General features: G+C 51.7%; 1 pseudogene; it reads right to left on the bottom strand.

Moving 5' to 3' along the window:
• Positions 1 to 14,526: 14,526 nt before the first annotated feature.
• Positions 14,527 to 14,679, bottom strand: LOC138490072 (5.8S ribosomal RNA; annotated as a pseudogene).
• Between the last annotated feature and the right edge of the window lie 2,442 nt (positions 14,680 to 17,121).

Here is a 17,121-nt window from a genome sequence, read left to right as displayed (position 1 = left end):
GGACCATTTCTATGGTTCCAAGTGAAACTAAGAGGTGGTCTTTGCCATCGTAATTCGTCTAAAGCCTACATCGAGGAATCCACATGGGACAGGCTGCCAAAAACACTAGCACAGAAGCAAAAACAATAGCAGCCATCTGGCAAGAGTCACCAACAGGATGTAAACGCTTTGCTATTTTGGAATAAAAGAGGCTACACCCACTTGCTTGAAGATGGAGCTGTCTCTTGGGAAGAATTAGATGTTATTTGTCTCCAAGAATCTCGGCTTTTGACTGAACCTACCCTGGACGGCTTTGTGACCTGTCTCAATCCGTCAATCAAGGGAGAATCAGGTAGACCAAGGCAGGTCTACTTACTCTAATTAACAATAATACAACTTCTGAGCCACTAAAGAATGTCAAGAGAGGGCCCTTTTTGCAATACACAATCTTGAGGAATATGAAAAACCTCACTAAGGGGTCATCAACAGTGGCTATTAATATGCTATCCCGTCCGTTCCTAATTAATAAATACTGGATTGTAAACGATATTACAAAGGAAATGCAAGATCTATTGGCAGTAGCTATCGATGATGCATACAGCTGGAATAAATTATCATATGTGGGGATTTTAACTCTACATACCCATTATCTAGCCAACTACGAGAAGCTAAAGATAGCGGCTTTAACACCAGCCCAGTAAATAAGATAAACTTATGGTTTGATCTGATGGAAAGTAGGGATCTTCTAGTGACCAACGGTCACTACAAAAAGAACAGAACGAGACAGCCAACCTGGAAAAGAGGTGCATCTTCATCGGTAATCGACTATATTTTTGTCTCACAAAATATGACCACAGATATTAAAGCCTTGGAAGTCATCACCTCTACTCGTAGTGATCATAATTGGCTAAAGCTAACCTGGTATGAAAAAGTGTTAACATCTATAGCTATGATGGACACTGTCAGGGTCCATACTCCCAAACATCAGGTACAGACCACCCTGCCCAAGGCGTTGGGTCCCATGGGGGCCTTGAAGGCCCCAAGGAATCTTGCAGGGGCTTCCTGGACTCAGTCCTGGTGCCGTTGGCGCCAGGCTCATACTGCCATCACCAACATGGCACGTTTCAGACCCAGAGAGGCACGTGTGAACCAATATGAGGCAGGGTGAAGGGATTATTTGTCGTGGGACTATTTGCATGGGTGTGGTTGCTAGAACTACTTTACCTGAGAACTACTTTCAGAAGACTATATGAGCCACACCCTTCATACAGAACATGCTTCGCGTTATTCTGCACTCCTGCAGCGTAACGCTTACCATGTCTGCAGCTCCAGGCCAACCATCAGCCACGCCCGTCCAGTTGTCTCGAGTTACCCGCAAAGAAGAGTGAGAAAGAAGAGCAGAACAAGATACTTACCAGTCTCTTCATCTTGGCCGCTCGGGAGTCTACACTTCTTCAGAACTGAAAAGGAAAGATCATCAGATTAGCTTTGCAGACCATACGCTGTTCATCGCAGTTCAGCGCCGCACTAATACTTACCAGCGAACCATCGGAACGTCATCACCCGATCTCCGCTTCATCTTCCGATCGCCGCTCCGGGACTGCCACATCTGTAAAACATAAAGACGACATCAGGTTAGCAGAGCAGTGGGAAGGCCTCATTCTGACTTATAATCCTGCACGAGGCAGCTCTCACCTGAAGGCAGCAATCCTCACGGGCTCACAATTCTTCATCACACAGCCTTTGTTCAGGAGATTCCGCACCTGCAGAATATAAAAGCAGCAGGTTAGTTGTGCAGAAAAACAGTATCGGGTGGAAAGACCTTTGCATAGCACTTGCGCAAATCTTACCTTGGGAAGCCAGATACCAAGAAGCTCATTCCATCATATGCACAAAGAGGGAATCTGTAAAGAAAGGTACAGAGTGAACTTTTGTAACTTGAACTGTTAGCTATCCATATCTGTCACACCGCGGCCGTGGAAACTCTGGTCAAGATGGAGGCGGTATTGAGCCTCTACACCGGTCCGCCCGACGGTCTAGTCGTCTAGGACCGGCAGGTATAAGAGGAGACCACGCCCCCCTGCAACTTGCGTTGCAACTCGCTTTGTTAGTCTCCTGACTTTCGTCTGCTTGCAGTGCCCCGTCCAGCGAATCTATTTACTTTTGCTTTATCTGATTCTTCGCTATCCTTAGCTTCCTGTCCGGATAGACTCTTCTGCTGTCAGCCTCGCTTGCTTCCTCTTCTCTCGCTCTCCCCGGTTGTACCTGCTTGGAGCCTCAGTCAACCTGTCGCGGTGTGTTCGGTGTCAGTTTCACCGTACCACTCCCGCGTCTATTACTCTTTCTCTCTCTGACGCTCGATTTCACTCTCACGCTCGCTCTCTCTCTCTGTCTATCCCTCTCTCATTCTTTCTCTCTCTCTCTCTACCGCTCTCTTTCGCTCTCGCTCTCTCTCTCTCTCTCTCCCTCTCTCTCTTTTTCTCTCGCGCTCGCACTCTCTCTTTCTCTCTCGCGCTCGTACCCTCTCTTTCTTTTTCCTATCTTACCTTCGTCTAGGAGTCTTTTGGTGGCCATCTTTACCTCCTTAGCCTCCGGTTGGATTTTCTCCTCGCTTCCCGTGAGCGGCCAAACCCTCATACGGAAGGATCAAACCTTGAGCTTGCTATTACAGCTGATACAGGACTACGCCAGCCTCTCCAGTCTTCACATCGGAATTACCAAAAGCATCAATTGACACACAGGGTTTTTTCTGCCTTATCAGGCTTTTTCCCTGTTGGAGGAGCGGACTCCCCTGGGTCCACCTGACTGCCAGATCCATAGGCGGGCAAGGTGGCCTCGGGGGGAGACCGTCCCTATCTCTTCGAACGAAAGAAGGGAAGAAGGACTATTCAGTCAAGCGACGAAAGAGAAAGTCTCCAAACGGAAAGAAGAAGGAGACCGAAGTCATCAAACCCTGCTGAAGATCCAGGTGAGGAGTCTCAGGGGGCTGGAACTTTTGCACAGTGTGACAGATTGCAACGCCCAACTACCGGCATGGCCTCCTTAGAACAATTCCAGGAGATGGTTACAGCTATTCAGGGCCTTCAGGCCGAGGTTCAGAATCTCCGGACCGAGAACACTAACCTACGCCAACAGGTAGTGACACGAGAAGAATCCCGAGGCGATCTACCTCCTCTGACCTTTTCTTTTGGGAAATATGATGGCAATCCGAAACTTCTTAAGGAATTCCTGAATGCCTGTATGGTTTACTTCACCTTTCGACCCAGGGCATATGAACTGGATAGAACTAAGGTAGGGTTTCTTGTTTCCAACCTTACAGGTAACGCTCTGGCTTGGGCAACCCCACTGATAACACTCGCTGACCCTGCGCTAGCGGATTACTCTCAGTTCACTCAACTATTGTGTGCCAGATTTGAGAGACCAGAAGTCCAATATTCTTCTTATGAAACCCTTCTAGATCTCCGACAAGGCAATCAAGATGTACAGACTTATGCCTCTATTTTTACCAAACTGGCCACAGACTCCGGATGGCCAGATTCGGCTCAGCAGACCCTTTTTCGCCGAGGCTTACAGGATGAGCTCAAGGACGAGCTAGCCAGGATGGCACGTCCTACCTCCTTCCAAGAGTTGGTTACTCTATCCCTGCAACTGGAGTACAGATTGCATGAACGAAGGTTGGAAAGAAGGAGATTCAGACTCCATCCCTTAGGAGGGAATCCCTCTGCAGGTTCTCCTAACCGACCACAACAGGAAGAGCCTATGCAAATAGGAACAACCCGAGGCCCTTTGAACCCCGAGGAACGCAAGAGACGCAGAGACCTGGGCCTCTGCATGTACTGCGGATCTTCGAAACATTTGCTCCGGACTTGTCCAGATGTGCCCCCGAGACGTCCGGGAAACGCGCCTCCCCGGTCTTGAGCAGGGAAAGGAACCGGGCAGGATCAAGGAATCCCTGCAATTCTACCCACCAGGATCCCTCTGCGGATAACAACAGTCTTATGGTGTTTTCTGTGCGCCTAACGTTTGAATCCTCTCCATCTGTTGAAGTACTAGCTATGCTGGATTGGGGTGCGGCCGGAAACTTTATGGACATCCAGTGGGCTCAAGAACAAGGCATACCCCTGCGTAGGAAAGCCTGCCCTTTGCCAGTAGAAGGGGTCGATGGAGCACCCCTTTCATCCGGTCCCATCATTAAGGAGACAGTCCCGGCTAACATGTCCTTGTCTCAGCACCAAGAACGGATTGTTTTTGATGTTATAAGAGCAGCCCATTTCCCAATCATCTTAGGCATACCCTGGCTACGTAAACATAATCCCAGGATTGAATGGTCCGCAAATACCGTCTGTTTTTTGTCACAGTATTGTTCGAAGGAATGTCTACCACAACCCTCTCCTTTGATGAAGAAGGGGAAAGCACAATCGACATGCACTACAGTGGTCCAAACGATTCCACCGCATTACCAGGAATACGCTGAAATCTTTGAAGACAGGCTACCTCGTTCTTTACCCCCACATCGAGCCGAGGACTGCGGTATCGACCTAAAGCCCGAGGCATCTGTTCCTTTTGGCCGTATGTACCCTATGTCCCTTCCGGAAAGAAGAGCCTTGAAGGAGTACTTGGATGCCAATCTGCAAAACGGTTTAATACAAGAATCCCGTTCCCTAGCCGGAGCCTCGATGTTCTTCATTCCCAAGAAGGGAACTACAGAATTAAGACCGTGTATAGACTACCGTGGGCTGAACAGCATGACCATCAGGGATAGGTACCCAATGCCTCTCATCAAGGAGGTACTTGAAGCTGTGGAAGGAGCCTCAATCTTTACAAAGTTAGACCTCCGAGGAGCCTATCATTTGTTGAGAATAAGGGAAAATGATGAATGGAAGACGGCATTTAGAACTCCCATGGGACATTTTGAGTATAGGGTAATGCCCTTCGGACTAGTGAATGCTCCTGCTGTGTTCCAAAGGTTTGTAGACAAGATCTTCTCAGACATGTTATACATCTCTGTGGTTGTCTATTTGGACGATATTTTGATTTTCTCTTCCTCCCTATCTGAACATCGAAGACATGTCACGCAGGTCCTTCAAAGGCTGAGAGAACATCGACTACTGGTCAAACCCGAGAAATGTGTTTTTGAAACCTCCTCAGTATCCTATTTAGGATTCATTCTTTCTAAGGAAGGAGTACAGATGGATTCGGAGAAAGTTAAGGCAGTTCTCCTATGGCCTACTCCCAGGAATCCCAAGGATATTCAGAGATTTCTGGGACTATCTAATTTTTACAGAAGGTTTATTCCCAATTTCTCGGATATTGTTCTACCCATAACCCGTTTGCTTAAGAAGGGTCAGAAGTTCGAATGGGATAAGGAGGCGGATCAGGCCTTTCTCTTACTTAAGAGGACTTTCACCACCGCTCCCATCCTAGTGCAACCAAATCAGTCTCTTCCTTTTGTGGTGGAGACGGATGCTTCCGGAGGTGCCATAGGAGCTGTTCTCCTACAATCAAGCAAGGATAGAGCAGAACATCCGGTGGCCTACTATTCCAGAACTCTTACACCTAGTGAGAGGAACTACTCTGTTCTGGAACGAGAATTACTGGCTATTCGTCAGGCATGTATAGAGTGGAGGCATTTACTGCAGGGGGCGGCACATCCCTTTCTGGTTCGCACGGACCACCGGAATCTCAAGGTTTTGCAACAGATGGAATGCCGTAATTCTCGTCACGCCCGCTGGGCGTATTTTTTTTCCCAGTTCGACTTTGAAATAACCTACCTTCCAGGAAAGGAGAATACCTTAGCGGACGCTCTGTCCCGCAGTCTGGAGCCCAAGGAAGAACAAGGCCTGGGTGAGATACTCCCTGGGAAGAGAATCCTAGGAATGATTAATTCCTTCATACAAGAAGTTGAGCGCTCGACTAATTTCTCTGATGTCTCTTCTGACCATAGGACCAGCATGGAAAGGAGAGGGAAACTATTCTTTCATCAAGGATCACTGTATTTACCGTCAGAGAAACTTCAGACACAAGCCTTATTCTGGTGCCATGACCTCCCTTCGGCAGGACATAAGGGCCAAGAAGCAACACTCCATCTGATATCCAGATATTTCTGGTGGCCGACTATGGACCAGGACGTCAGAACCTACGTGAAGGCTTGTCCGGTTTGTGCTGCTAATAAACCCATTACTCATCGGCCCATGGGGTTGCTCCAACAAGAACCTCTACCATCACAACCCTGGGAACACATTTCCACTGATTTCATCGTGGATCTCCCTCTCTCAATGGGATCAACGGCAATCATGGTTACGGTGGATACCTTGAGCAAGATGGCTCATTTCTCTCCCTTGCCTGGCCTGCCATCTGCATCCGAAACCGCTGAAGTGTTCCTCAAAGAAATAGTAAGATTGCATGGTCTACCTCGGACCATAGTATCCGACAGGGGCTCCCAATTCACATCCCGATTCTGGTCGGCTTTATGTAGTACTCTAGGAATAAAGAGAGCTTTATCCTCTGGTTATCATCCCCAAAGCAACGGACAAACAGAACGCCTAAATTCCACCCTTGAACAATATCTCCGTTGTTTTTGCCATCAGGAACAAGATAAGTGGAAATCCTTTCTAACTCTAGCAGAATTTACCTACAACAACACTGTACATTCGGCAACTGGCTGCAGCCCTTTCTACTATACCTACGGATATCATCCGAGACATATACCTCTCTTTGGTATTCCTCCAACTTCAGTCCCTTCGGTAGATCAACGCCTGTTTGATCTCCGATCCATCCAGAAGGAAGCGACTCAGCAGTTGGAGGCAAGCAGAGCTCGATACAAGAAGTATGCGGATAAGAAGAGATCTCTAAACCCCGAATGGGAAGTGGGAACTAAGGTCTGGTTGTCAACCAAATATCTCCCACGTTGGGTTCATCCAGGGAAATTCTCAGCCCGCTTTATAGGCCCTTTTCCCATTTTGTCTCAAGTAAACCCTGTGGCTTTTCAATTACGTCTGCCATCCAGTCTGAAAAGGATTCACCCCGTTTTTCATACTTCTCTCCTGAAGGCTTATCATCCTGATCCCATGAACCGTCATATACCCTCTTCTAAACTCCAAGACCCTGAACCGGAAGAATATGAAGTGGAGAGGCTGGTGGATTCACGTTACAGGCATGGATCTGTACAATACCTGGTTCAGTGGAAGGGGTATTCTGTCGCAGAACGGTCTTGGGAGCCCAGAAGGCATATCCACGCCCCACAACTTTTAAGACAGTTCCATCGCCTACATCCGGGAAAACCTGGGGGAGAGTTGATGAAGAGAGGGCATACTGTCACACCGCGGCCGTGGAAACTCTGGTCAAGATGGAGGCGGTATTGAGCCTCTACACCGGTCCGCCCGACGGTCTAGTCGTCTAGGACCGGCAGGTATAAGAGGAGACCACGCCCCCCTGCAACTTGCGTTGCAACTCGCTTTGTTAGTCTCCTGACTTTCGTCTGCTTGCAGTGCCCCGTCCAGCGAATCTATTTACTTTTGCTTTATCTGATTCTTCGCTATCCTTAGCTTCCTGTCCGGATAGACTCTTCTGCTGTCAGCCTCGCTTGCTTCCTCTTCTCTCGCTCTCCCCGGTTGTACCTGCTTGGAGCCTCAGTCAACCTGTCGCGGTGTGTTCGGTGTCAGTTTCACCGTACCACTCCCGCGTCTATTACTCTTTCTCTCTCTGACGCTCGATTTCACTCTCACGCTCGCTCTCTCTCTCTGTCTATCCCTCTCTCATTCTTTCTCTCTCTCTCTCTACCGCTCTCTTTCGCTCTCGCTCTCTCTCTCTCTCTCTCCCTCTCTCTCTTTTTCTCTCTCGCGCTCGCACTCTCTCTTTCTCTCTCGCGCTCGTACCCTCTCTTTCTTTTTCCTATCTTACCTTCGTCTAGGAGTCTTTTGGTGGCCATCTTTACCTCCTTAGCCTCCGGTTGGATTTTCTCCTCGCTTCCCGTGAGCGGCCAAACCCTCATCCGGAAGGATCAAACCTTGAGCTTGCTATTACAGCTGATACAGGACTACGCCAGCCTCTCCAGTCTTCACATCGGAATTACCAAAAGCATCAATTGACACACAGGGTTTTTTCTGCCTTATCAGGCTTTTTCCCTGTTGGAGGAGCGGACTCCCCTGGGTCCACCTGACTGCCAGATCCATAGGCGGGCAAGGTGGCCTCGGGGGGAGACCGTCCCTATCTCTTCGAACGAAAGAAGGGAAGAAGGACTATTCAGTCTAGCGACGAAAGAGAAAGTCTCCAAACGGAAAGAAGAAGGAGACCGAAGTCATCAAACCCTGCTGAAGATCCAGGTGAGGAGTCTCAGGGGGCTGGAACTTTTGCACAGTGTGACAATATCTTTGGAATAAGACTTACCACAGGGTGACAGTTGTCTGGAACTTTCAGTAGGATCAGTGAAGTAACTAGATCCAAGAGCTACGACGCACCCCTGCGAACAGTGGCAGGACAGAGAGCCCGCTATTCGGAACTCAAAGGTGAGATATAGCGGGGGGGTGCAAGAGGACACCACGGGAGGCGGGAGTCGCCCTCATCCACATGGTTGGGTAATCTGTGATTTACCTTTCTAGGCAAGCCTGCTTTTGTATCGGAGGGGAGTACAAGACACCACTCACCACCAGATCATCCAGCTCCGTTCGGCGCCCCTGTGGAGATCAGGTGAGCGTAACAGAACACAAAGCCTACACACAAACCTCTACCTGGGCGCCATGGAAACCTCAGAGACATACCAATTAGCCCAGCTTTTAGGTGAACTCAGAGCAGAGGTGCACTCGGCTAGACAAGAGACTAACGCTTTACGAAGAGAACTGATTGTGGCGAAAGAGCGCACCGATGATTTAGCCCGGCAACTACTCCAGGCTCAGGCTGGCCACACACCATTGCCAACAATGGGAGCTTCAGTCCCAACCCAGTCCAGTAATCTAGTGCAAGTGGTCCTTCCAGGAGCCATACCTTTGGCTCCACCATAACGCTTTGCGGGCGATCCTAAGCGGTTTGCGGTTTTTATGAACCAGTGCCGTCTATACTTCCTATGCAGACCAGTGGCCTTCCAGAATGACCAAGCTAAGGTGGCCTTTATTCTTTCATACCTCAATGGGAGTGCAGCGGATTGGTCCATACCGCTAGTGAATCAAGACGACCCTCTTCTTCAAGACTTTCAATGGGTTTCAGCAGAATATGGAGAAGTTGTTTGTTCGGCACTCCCAAGGTCAAGCCTTGGATAACGAACTGCTCTCTTTTCATCAAGGGAACCAAGACCTGTTAACTTATATTGCAACCTTTAACAGACTAGTGGTGGAAACCAGTTGGCCGGAGGAAAAAAGGGTCACGTTATTTCATCGTGGGTTGAGAGGTGAGCTAAAAGATGTCTTGGCTCAAGTGGTCAACCCACCTCAAGTTTGTTCGGAATACATTGACCTAGTGGTACAACTAGATCATAGACTGCAGAACCAGAAAGCTGATCGAACTAGATTTGAGAGTCGAGTGTTTGTGTGTCCTAAAGATACCACCGCCAAGACTACAGACACGTCGGAACTCATGCAAATCGGAGGTGTGCGAGGACCGCTAAGTCCGAAAGGGATAAGAGAAGACAACAACAATTGTGCCTATATTGCGGCACGGCAGGCCATTTCCTCCGAGACTGTCCAGTGAAACCACCCAAGAAAGCAGTCGGGTTGCTGACAAGGTTAGCACTGAACCTGAGTTGGAAAACTACCCTGCCCGGCAAGCGTAGAGGTCCGCTTGTCGAGCGAGAAGAAGGGTAGCTAGACCTCACATCTAGCCTTGCCAATCATCCTCATCAGTCACCAGCACCCGTCTCGTATGCACGCGGTCAGAGCTTACATAGACAGTGGAGCTATAGGTAACTATATGGATCAGGAATTGGCTTCAAGGATGAGTCTATCTCTTTGCCCAAAGGCAACAACTGATCCGGTCACCACCGTAGACGGAACAGAGATCTCTTCTGGTCCTGTAATGCACTCGACGAGGGAGATGACACTGTTGTGCCAAGACGGACACCGAGAAACCATTGTGTTTGGCTTAATTAAGGCCCCCACAATTTCAAGTGATCCTGGGTATGCCGTGGTTAGAAACACATAATCTTTGTATAGATTGGCGAGAGAAGAGGTTGAGCTTCGCAAATTGTGCTCACGCCTGCTACCCAGAAGAATCCAAGGCAATTGCAACAGTCACAAGTCCGACAAACCGACTACCTCAGGAATACCAGGACTTTCAGGATGTCTTTCTGAAGGACCAAGCCAACACCTTACCACCCCATAGACCGTATGATTGCCAGATCGACTTAATACCTGGAGCTCAGATCCCATGCAGTAGAATCTACGCACTCACGGAACCTGAAAATCTTCACCTAAAACAATATCTGGACCAGTACCGGGCTAACGGCTTTATTTGTCCATCCAATTCTCCAGCTGCTTCGGCCTTATTCTTCGGCCCCAAAAAGGAAGGAGATCTAAGGACTTGTATAGACTACCGTGCATTAAACCAGTTGACAATTAAAAACCGATATCCCCTGCCTCTAATCCCGGAACTGCTGGACCAAGTAAAAGAAGCTCAAATTTGCAAACAAACTAATTCAATTATTCATTAAATTATCCTCCCACTCATGACATTCACACACGGGCGGCATTACCCCGAGGACAAGGAGAGCGCCACTGCCACCCTGGAGCTCCGGACAGGCCGCGTTACCAGCCACTACCCGTGCAAACAGATGGGGATCCCCTGCAGGGTCGCTAATTCATTTACTTACACTTGCCTTAGCTCCGCTGAAACTTTGGTCGGACACAGGGGCCGGAATTTCCATTTCAGACGTCCCTGTGCATTCAGTGGAGGTTCCGCACTCGGAAACAGCTTTGCTGGGGCCGGGACTTAAGGAGCAGCCTCTGTGCGCTAAGATGCCACTGGCAAATCAAGGACCAGATGGCTGGTCGTGCACCCAACCGGATGGCCAGGTGGCCGTACCTGCCCTGACGCCACCATCCACGGGCCAGGGCTTAAGGCACCACTGCCTCTGCGTGCTGGGGCTTAAACTGCCACCTCTTGTCCCCGCCTGCCTGGGGCTTAAGGTGCCACAACCTCTTTGCACCGTGCGGCCGGGGCTTAAGCGGCCACCCCTCTTCCCCGCCTGCCTCCCAAGGGCTGGGTCGAGCCACTCTGCCTGCTGCCAGCTGGGCAGGGGCCATCTGGTCTGCCAGGCTGACCGAGAAGGGAGGAGAGTACCCCACACCCAGGGTAGGTGGAAGTTTCCAGTGCGCCCCGCGGGAGGAAAGATGAAGGCCACCGGCGCCTTTTGACAAAAGCTTGGCTTAGAGGAAGCCTTTCAATAGATCGCTGCGAGGTAGCTGCTCTGTTACTACGAACCCCTGACCCAGAATCAGGGTGTCTATGAATAATTTAGCACCTGGTTCCCCACGAACAGGCAGTGCACTACGGGCGAGAGGAGGTCCCCTTCTGTCCACACTCTAGTCCCAAGTTTTTGCCCTTCTGCTCCGCGGGAGATTTCTGTCCTCCCTGAGCTCGCCTTAGTACACCTGCATTATCGTTTGCCAGGTGTACAGCCCCAGTCAAACTCCCCACCTGCCACTGTGCCCGGAGCAGGTCGCGCCCTGCGGGCGATTTGAGGCAGAAGCGAAAGCCCCATTGGGCTTAACGCCCCGCCTCACCGGATAAGTGATAAAACGATGAATAGTGGTATTTCACCAGCAGCCTGATGAGAAGGAAGGAGAGCACCCTATGCCCAGCCCACACACCCAAGGTGGGTGGGAGTTTCCAGTGCGCCTCGCGGCATAGTGGGAGGAAAGATGGAGGCCCTTGAAGCACTACTGCGGCGCCTTTTGACAAAATCTTGGCTCAGAGGACGCCTTTCAATAGATCGCAGCGAGGTAGCTGCTATGCTACTACGAACCCCTGACACAGAATCAGGGTCTCTACAAATAATTTAGAACCTGGTTCCCCACGAACAAGTGGTGCACTACCAGCCTGAGGAGGCACCCTTCTGTCCACACTAGAGTCCCGAGGCGAGCGGCTATACGCATCAGCCCAGAGGCCGGATATCCTAGGCCAACTGAGGCCCCACAGCGCTGCGGTATCGTTACGGTTAAGGGGGGATTCTGACTTAGAGGCATTCAGTCATCCCACAGATGGTAGCTTCGCCCCATTGTCTGCTCAGCCAAGCACATACACCAATTGTCTGAAACTGCTGTTCCTCTCATACTGAGCAGGATTACTATTGCAACAACACATCATCTGTAGGGTAACATTAACCTGTCACACGACGGTCTAAACCCATCTCATGACCACTATTAGTGGGTGAACAATTCAACGCTTGGTGAATTCTGTTTCACAATGATAGGAAGAGCCAACATCAAAGGATCAAAAAGAGACGTCGCTATGAACGCATGGCCACCACAAGCCAGTTATCCATGTGGTAACTTTTCTGACACCTCCTGTTTGAAACCCAAAATGTCAGAAGGATCCTTAGGCCCCACTTTCACGGTCTGTATTCATACTGAAAATTGAGATCAAGCAAGCTTTTGCCCTTCTGCTCCACAGGAGATTTCGGTCCTCCCTGAGCTCGCCTTAGGACACCTGCGTTATCGTTTGCCAGGTGTACTGCCCCAGTCAAACTGCCCACCTGCCACTGTCCCTAGAGCAGGTCGTGCCCGGCGGGAGCTTGGAGCCAGAAGCGAGAGCCCCATGGGGCTTGCCGCCCCGCCAGATAAGTGAAAAAACAATAATAGTGGATTTTTAACCAGCGGCCTGAGGGCCTACCACTTATCCTACACCCCTCACGTCTCTTCACAGTGACAGACTAGGGTGAACCCCAACAGGGTTTTCTGTCCCCACTGATTCTGCCAAGCCAGTTCCCTTGGCTGTGGTTTTGCTAGATAGTAGGTAGGGAAAGTGGGAATCTCGTTCATCCATTCATGCACATCACTAATTAGATGACGAGGCATTTGGCTACCTTAAGAGAGTCATGGTTACTCCGACCGTTTACACGCGCTTCATTGAATTTCTTCACTTTGACATTCAGAGCAGTGGGCAGAAATCACATTGCGTCAACACCCACTGTGGGCCAATGTCGGATTCCCCTGGGCCACACCAGTTATAAGTCAGCTACTAGGCATCAGCCGAGGCAGAACACCGGCCACGAACCCCGGGAGGTGAACGGAGAGTGGCAACTGCTGCAGCTGTGGCGATCCACAAGAAGGACCCGGTTCGAATCCAGAGTCTGTGCCGCCAGGGAGGGGAGGGCTTTGAGGGGGCAACGCCTCCTCCAGCTGCAGCTCGCAGCCTGCCCTGCTTCGCTCCCCAGCCCAACTGACCCAGCCCTTGAAGCCAATCCTTATCCTGAAGTTACGTATCCGACTTGCTGACTTCCCTTACCTACATTGTTCCAACATGCTAGAGGCTGTTCACCTTGGAGACCTGCTGCGGATATAGGTACGGCCCAGCGCGAGATTTACACCATCTCCCCCGAATTTTCAAGGACCAGCGAGAGCTCACCAGACGCTGCCGGATCCGCAACGCTTTCCAAGACTCGAGCCCTTCTCTCGGGGCAAGCCCATTCCAGGATGCCGTGCCCTTCACAAAGAAAACAGAACTCTCCCCGGGGATCCCGCTGGGTTCTCTGGGATTGTTTGCGTTGCCACACTCGTCGCTGCAAGGGTGCCCGTCTCTGCCACTCCGGGTCTGGGATCTGAACCTGACTCCCTTCCGATCTGCCGAGGGCAACGGTGGCCATCGCCTGTCCCTTCCGAACAGCACTCATCCATCGATTGACCCATGTTCAACTGCTGTTCACATGGAACCCATCGCCACTTTGGCCTTCAAAGTTCTTGTTTGAATATTTGCTACTACCACCAAGATCTGCACCTGTGGCGGCTCCACCAGGGCCCTCGCCATGGGTTTTGGTGCGCCCTCCTACTCTGTGTTTAGCCTCGGCGCCTCTCAGCGCCCGCCGCGTATGGGCCCCACACTCCAGCGCAATCCATTTTCAGGGCTAGTTGATTAGGCAGGTGAGTTGTTAAACACTCCTTAGCAGATTCCGACTTCCATAGCCACCGCCCTGCTGTCTATATCAACCAACACCCTTTCTAGCGTCTGATGAGCGTCAGCATCGGGCGCCTTAACCCGGCGTTCGGTTGATCCTGTAGCGTCAGTTCTGCTTACCAAAAGTGGCCCACTGGGCATAGCGCAGCCGAGTGTGCGCTGTCCCGGTCTGTGGCCGAAGCCCACATGGTAGCAAGGCCCACGCTCCAGGGCCGTTCCGCACTGGCAGCCATGGGACACCACAGACAGCCACACGCGGCGCAGCCAGGTGCACTGGGTTAGAGGTGCGCCACGCTTTAAGGCCCGCCACCAACGGGATCCCGGCCCTCTCCTGCCAGAGGCGGGGAACAGGGGAGGCCGGGATGCACCGGCAATGAGCCTGTGCGCCAGGTCCTGGGATCCTGCGATGGTGCTGATCAGGGTCTGACCTTAGGGGGATGAAGGGAACAGGGTCCCTGCGACAGCCGCACCCCGGGAGGAACCCGGGCCCGCAAGGTGCCTTCGAAGTGTCGATGATCAAAGTGTCCTGCAATTCACACTAATTCGCGCAGCTAGCTGCACTCTTCATTGACGCGCAAGCCGAATGATCCACCGTCAAGATTCATAGGCAACTTTGTTTTTATTCCAGACATCGGCCCGAACCTGCTGGTGCAGGAGAGGCCGGAGGGAGGCAGCACCGCCTGTCCTGCCTCTAGCGACACAGCCCCCCCATCCAGCTTCCCCACTTAGGCACTTAGGGGTCGGCCGGTTCACACATTCTTCCGCCGGCCCCCTACGCTCCCCTTTTGGGGGGCGGGAAATGAGAGCCGGGCCAGAGACGTGGTCGGGTGAGACCACTAGTATCTTCAAACCACAGCAAGGCTGCATGGGGCCATGCGCCAGGTACCTGGGCAAGAGGGAAGGACGCCCGAAGCACCAGAGGGACTGGCAATCAGCAGCTGGAACCTCAACGCTCGCCCGTTGAGTAAGCCCCCTCCGCCATGGCTCAGGTATCACCTGGTGTGCCGGGCCATTGTCCGCCTGGGGAGGCGTCCCTTGAGAACAGCCAGGTTTCCCTCAGCTCCCCCACTCAGGGCTTCCCTGCCGACCGGGGTGCACCCACCAACGCCCGCCCGCTGGCGGGTCAGAGAGGAACATGCCCCCAGCCAGCGCAGCGGCCCGATCGATTAGGCCCGCTCAGGGCTCCCGCTCCGGTGCGTGGTTGGGGACATCCCCAGCAGGTTAACCCAACCCTGCTGGGCATCCCAATCCATCTGCTGGGACGCGGACCCACTTCCAGTGGAAGGGATTACCGCTCCCTGGCACCTGGTCCCCCATGCGCCCAGTTCGCTCTGCTGGTCCAACTGCAGCGCGAGGGGTGCCCCGGGCTGTGGGTGTGCATGTCTGGGACGCATCCGAGGTCAGGCCTGAGGTTCTCCCTCCGGCTGCTCCACTGTTAATGATCCTTCATGCCCCCACTCACAAGCAGATACCCCAGCCTACATGTCCCCATTCACACTTAAATGCCCCATTTCTCCTACCAAACACACGTTCCAGATTCAAATGCCACCTCCCTCCGGATCCACATCAGCATCCCTCCCTCCGAACCCACACAAAGACACCAACATCAGTCCCCCAATAACTACACCAAGATGCTCCACCCCTCTCTCCAGAGCCACACCCATATGATTCACCTCTACCTGCAGACTCACTCAGATGGCGCCATCTGCCATATCTCTAGACGCACACCCGTATTACCCCATCTCCTCTTTGACACCCACATGCTCCCACCCCTCGCATGGACCAATATCCTTCTCTCCAGACATACATACATACCCATCCCTCCAGTCACACCCAGATGCCCCCTTCTTTCCCACCAGTGCTCCAGCCCTCACTCAGACCTACATGCTCCATCATTCCCTGACATGCCCCCATTATATGCCCTGTCCCTCCATTTCAGATCCACGATACCCCCCTGCAATCCGATCTCCACCAACATACCCCAGCCCTTCCCCCGGACCCATGTCATGATGCCACATCCTCCCGCCACACATCAAGATGCTGCCATTTGTCCCCTGACCAATGAGCCCTCATCCCTCCCACCAGAACCACATGTGCCCCATCCCTCCCTCCAGCCCCACTCTTCTCTTCAATCCGTGAAGGAGCAGGAGCTCTTCCCTTCACACTGCAGGAGCAGTGCTACTACAAGGAAAATGATCTCTGCAACTGCATATTGCAAGGTAAGCCAAAAGGCTTATTCTCACCTACGAGCACAAGAAAAATAATTTTCCCTCCGGACGCCGGGATCACCGTGAATTAATTGCCATTTCACCACCAGCAACTGCATCTATACAACAGATCGCCTGCTACGACCCACTTCTGATCAAAAAGCGAACCTCCATTACCTTCCACGAGGCTTTATCATTTTATGATGGCCGCCCGCCGAATTTGACGACCACCAGCACTCTCTTTACCTCAGTTACAACCTTGTGGCTGCTGCCCCGTTTCTACTGCCCAATTGAAACCGGCAGGCGTGAGCCAGCCCTCTGCACGAAGGCACGACCCACAAAGGCTTCCCCTGTCCCGAGCCTGTCGGAGCCCTCAGGAGCCTGGGGCCATGGAACGCTGCCCGTGCCCAGTCATAAGGTAAACCTCTGACATATTACCTGGCACTTCCAGACCTTGCCCCCATAACACTATACGCCCGCCCATGAGAAGGCACCTTCTCCCCGCCTACCAGGGTACTCTTGGGATCCCCATATGACATTGCCACCCGATAACCACGCTGCGACATACTCACATGACCAACACTGATTTCTGGACATATTGCTCAACGCTATACTCTGTATAGTCTGCTCCTAAAAAAAAGTTGTTCTTGCCTCAATCATGTATGCCGACGTGAGCGTTTGTTTTTCTCTTCCTCCCATATGTCCAGTGAAATACTAGTGATGTTAATGCTATAACAATGATCCAGCATGTCTCGAGCTTTATAGCCCATACGCCACATAACATGCACACGTGTTCCTAACTAACAGTGCTCGTAACAGGGCAATCACATACAGATTC

Source organism: Ambystoma mexicanum, chromosome 9 (assembly GCF_040938575.1).
Source record: "Ambystoma mexicanum isolate Mex_15411 chromosome 9, UKY_AmexF1_1, whole genome shotgun sequence".
NCBI classification, from domain to species: Eukaryota; Metazoa; Chordata; class Amphibia; order Caudata; family Ambystomatidae; genus Ambystoma; species Ambystoma mexicanum.
Note: the sequence above shows the minus strand (reverse complement) of the source record. Positions and strands in the feature narration are given on the sequence as shown.